The following is a 5000-nucleotide window of genomic DNA, read 5'->3' as shown; positions in this document are numbered from 1 at the left end:
ACAAAGCCATTTTGGATTCGTGGCTGGCCATACCAGCGTAAGTTAAAGTTCATCGACGCAAACCCACGCCTGCCGGTGCAACCGCCAGGACCGATCTGGGAAAGGGAGGGCTGGTTTCTTCACCGGTTCAGTCACCTACTAGGAGACGAGCCGCTGTGTCAGGACCCTTTTGTCCTTCCCGACCCGCTAGTATTTCGAGCCATTTTTTTTAGTGGCCAAGGATGGATATTTCTCCCCCCCCCGGCTGTAATGTAGAGAGGAAACCTTTTCCATCCGGTATCCAACTGGCCACATTCGCGATACTGTAGCATCGCCGACGTAAAAGAAACTCGAAACAAAATGGAAAATTATCCAACTTCAACTAACTTCACATTGCGGCCCCTTGTTCTTGTGTTCACTTTCCTATCAGAAACGCTTCCCTCCCGAACCTTATATCCAGGTTACAAGCAGCCCAGGGGAACAGATTTCCAACGCACTCAATATCCTGATTGGCAACGCTCTCAATCTGCGGCAGGCGCAGAAGCTCCAGCAACTCCGACAGATCATCTCAACGAGGTTCCAGAAGCGAACCACGTCCTTCCGTCGGTTCTTTGGTCCCGAACAACGTTCCACAGTCAGATCCAGAGCATGACATCCGACGTTTATGGACTTTTAGATAGCGGAGCAGCTTTTCACGTTACTTGCCAAAGAGAACTTTTCACAGAACTACGTAAGACTGACATAAAAGAACTACATTCAGGGTCAAATCACCTATGCAAAGTTGAAGGAGAAGGAACTGCTTACGTAAAAGAATTAGACCAAACGATTCCACGCGTTCTATACATTCCGAAAGCTGCAAGTAACTAACTTACTCAGTATGTATCACCTAAAGGAAGACTTAGGTTATAAACTTATGCTTTTAGAAAAAGAAGTCCACGTTATCAAGAACGAGACAGTTGTTGCTCGTGCTTTTCCAATTAGAGGTGTTTACTACTTAAAGCCAAAACCTTATGAATCCTTTTTACCTGCTGTACGGAAAGAAGCCTGATATCCAAAGCCTCCATATTTTTGGCTCATATGCCATGGTTAACACTCCGCTGGTCCAGAGAAAGAGAGGAGGCCCAGTAGCAGAAAGGCCGCGATTCATAGGTTTTGATCAAAGTTGTAAGCAGTGTAAATTTGCTGACACCAATCCACACAGTGGTTATTTCAACCTCAGCTAAATTTGAAGAAGGTACAGATTGGTCCCAGAATACCCAGTAATGATACTTCAGTTTATTTTTCCAATCGATGATGTTGAAGGTTCAGCTGTTCCAGATGTTGTTTCTCCACAAGTCCTAGCGGGGAAGTTGGAGACGGAGATGACCAAGATGAAGGATGGACCACAGTTCCAAGACGTTCCAAGAGAATTCCTCCTTGTGGAAAAAACTGAACACCTGGGTAGACCGGTGCCAATGCCACAAGAGGACAGGCTAAGAGTACGGAAGGGCGGTCTTCAACGTAGAGAAAAGTAAAATCCTACACCTAGGTAAGGAAAAAACCCCAAAACAGACACAGACACCCGGTGTCGCCACATTCAGGTGGCAGGCAGAGAGAGAGAGAGAGAGAGAGAGAGAGAGAGAGAGAGGCGGACAGGGGGCTGGGGGGCGGGAGCTGTGGCCCAGGCTTCCGTCAGCGCTCGGCTCAGGCCGGTAGACCGGGGCCACTAGCGCGCAACGACGGTACAAGGCCCGGGATCCCGTCGCCCGTCCACGGTAGACCGGCGGGGAGACCGGTAACCACCGCCGAGGCGACGGCGGAGGTCCGGCAGCGAGGCCCGGGCACCCCGCGTCCCGCGCTGTGGGCCAGGGGCTGGGATCGGCCGGGTAGACCGGTTACCCTAACGTTTGCAGACGGCCCCGGGGCCCCGCGCCGTCACCGAGGCGACGTGCGGGGTACCACAAAGCGGCACGTGCTCCCCGCGACGGGTACGAACGAGACGCCGGCTTCCCGTGGGAGAGGCCCGGTAGACCGGTACCCGTTGCGCGCGCCCGTGCGAGGTCCCCGAACGAGAGGCCGTCTCCCGGCGCCGGCGCCCGGGGTCTGAGAGGCCCGGTAGACCGGTGTGAGCACCGTCCGCGGAGTTTCCCGGGGACCCGGGCCACCGCCAAAGTTTCGGCCGAGGCCCGGGACGCGGCTCCCCTCGCTGGGATCCAGTTCCGCTTGGCCGGCGCACCGCTGGGACCGGCTGGAGGTCCGGGGGTCCGCCAACGGTTTGCGCGCTGTCGGGGCACGACTGGGATGGGTCCGGTAGACCGGGTACGCCTACCGTTCGAGGCGCCAAACCGAGGCCGTTGATGCACGTCGCGGCCGAGGTCCCCGAACGAGACGCTGGCTTCGCGCGCCGGCGCACGGTGTCGGAGAGGCTCGGTAGACCGGTGTGAGCACCGTCCGCGGAGTTTCACGAGGACCCGGGCCACCGGCCAAGTTTCGGCCGAGGCCAGGGACCCGGCTCCCCTGGCTGGGATCCAGTTCGGCTTGGCCGGCGCCCGGCTGGGACCGGCTGGAGGTCCGGGGGTCCGCCAACGGTTTGCGCGCTGTCCGGGCACGACTGGGATGGGCCCGGTAGACCGGGTACGCCTACCGTTCGAGGCGCCAAACCGAGGCCGTTGATGCACGTCGCGGCCGAGGTCCCCGAACGAGACGCTGGCTTCGCGCGCGGGCGCACGGGGTCGGAGAGGCTCGGTAGACCGGTGTGAGCACCGTCCGCGGAGTTTCCCGAGGACCCGGGCCACCGGCCAAGTTTCGGCCGAGGCCCGGGACCCGGCTCCCCTGGCTGGGATCCAGTTCCGCTTGTCCGGCTCCCGGCTGGGACCGGCTGGAGGTCCGGGGGTCCGCCAACGGTTTGCGCGCTGTCCGGGCACGACTGGGATGGGCCCGGTAGACCGGGTACGCCTACCGTTCGAGGCGCCAAATCGAGGCCGTTGATGCACGTCGCGGCCGAGTTCCCCGAACGAGACGCTGGCTTCGCGCGCCGGCGCACGGGCTCGGAGAGGCGCGGTAGACCGGTGTGAGCACCGTCCGCGGAGTTTCCCGGGGACCCGGGCCACCGGCCAAGTTTCGGCCGAGGCCCGGGACCCGGCTCCCCTGGCTGGGATCCAGTTCCGCTTGGCCGGCGCCCGGCTGGGACCGGCTGGAGGTCCGTGGGTCCGCCAACGGTTTGCGCGCTGTCGGCGCGCGACTGGGTAGACCGGGGCCGCTACCGGTCGCGGGCGGCCCCGGGGCCGCGCACCGTCGCCGGGGCGACGGGCGAGGTCCGTCACCGAGGCGCGGCGCTTCCCATGTCGCGTTCCACGAACGCGACGCTGGCTTCCCGCGCCGGCGCCCGGGGTCCGAGAGGCCGAGTGGACCGGTCTGACTAAAGTTCGCGAAGGGCCCCCGGGTCCCCATCCGTCCCCGTGCCGACGACCGTGCGAGGTCCCCGAACGAGAGGCCGTCTCCCGGCGCCGGCGCCCGGGGTCGGAGAAGCCCGGTAGACCGGTACGACTACCGTCCGAGGAGTTTTCCGGGGGCCCGCTGGGACCGAGCGGAGGTGCGAGGTCGGCGAACGGTATCCGCGCTGTCGTGGCACGACTGGGATGGGCCCGGCAAACCGAGGCCGTTGATCCACGCGTCGGAGAAGCCCGGTAGACCGTTGTGAGCACCGTCCGCGGAGTTTCCCGTGGACCCGGGCCGCCGCCGAGGTTTCCGGGACTCGGCTCCCCTCGCTGGGATCCAGTTCCGCTTGGCCGGCGCCCCGCTGGGACCGGCTGGAGGTCCGGGGGTCCGAAAACGGTTTGCGAGCTGTCCGGGCACGACTGGGATGGGCCCGGTAGACCGGGTACGCCTACCGTTCGAGGCGCCAAACCGAGGCCGTTGATGCACGTCGCGGCCGAGGTCCCCGAACGAGACGCTGGCTTCGCGCGCCGGCGCACGGGGTCGGAGAGGCTCGGTAGACCGGTGTGAGCACCGTCCGCGGAGTTTCACGAGGACCCGGGCCACCGGCCAAGTTTCGGCCGAGGCCAGGGACCCGGCTCCCCTGGCTGGGATCCAGTTCGGCTTGGCCGGCGCCCGGCTGGGACCGGCTGGAGGTCCGGGGGTCCGCCAACGGTTTGCGCGCTGTCCGGGCACGACTGGGATGGGCCCGGTAGACCGGGTACGCCTACCGTTCGAGGCGCCAAACCGAGGCCGTTGATGCACGTCGCGGCCGAGGTCCCCGAACGAGACGCTGGCTTCGCGCGCCGGCGCACGGGGTCGGAGAGGCGCGGTAGACCGGTGTGAGCACCGTCCGCGGAGTTTCCCGGGGACCCGGGACGCCGCCGAGGTTTCGGCCGAGGCCCGGGACCCGGCTCCCCTCGCTGGGATCCAGTTCCGCTTGGCCGGCGCCCGCCTGGGACCGGCTGGAGGTCCGGGGGTCCGCCAACGGTTTGCGCGCTGTCGGGGCACGACTGGGATGGGCCCGGTAGACCGGGTACGCCTACCGTTCGAGGCGCCAAACCGAGGCCGTTGATCCACGTCGCGCCCGAGGTCCCCGAACGAGACGCTGGCTTCGCGCGCCGGCGCACGGGCTCGGAGAGGCGCGGTAGACCGGTGTGAGCACCGTCCGCGGAGTTTCCCGAGGACCCGGGCCACCGGCCAAGTTTCGGCCGAGGCCCGGGACCCGGCTCCCCTGGCTGGGATCCAGTTCCGCTTGGCCGGCGCCCGGCTGGGACCGGCTGGAGGTCCGGGGGTCCGCCAACGGTTTGCGTGCTGCCGGCGCGCGACTGGGTAGACCGGGGCCGCTACCGGTCGCGGGCGGCCCCGGGGCCGCGCGCCGTCGGCGGGGCGACGGGCGAGGTCCGTCACCGAGGCGCGGCGCTTCCCATGTCGCGTTCCACGAACGAGACGCTGGCTTCCCGCGCCGGCGCCCGGGGTCCGAGAGGCCGAGTGGACCGGTCTGACTAAAGTTCGCGAAGGGCCCCCGGGTCCCCATCCGTCCCCGTGCCGACGACCGTGCGAGGTCC

Source organism: Erythrolamprus reginae, chromosome 10, assembly GCF_031021105.1.
Source record: "Erythrolamprus reginae isolate rEryReg1 chromosome 10, rEryReg1.hap1, whole genome shotgun sequence".
NCBI lineage: Eukaryota > Metazoa > Chordata > Lepidosauria > Squamata > Dipsadidae > Erythrolamprus > Erythrolamprus reginae.
Note: the sequence above shows the minus strand (reverse complement) of the source record.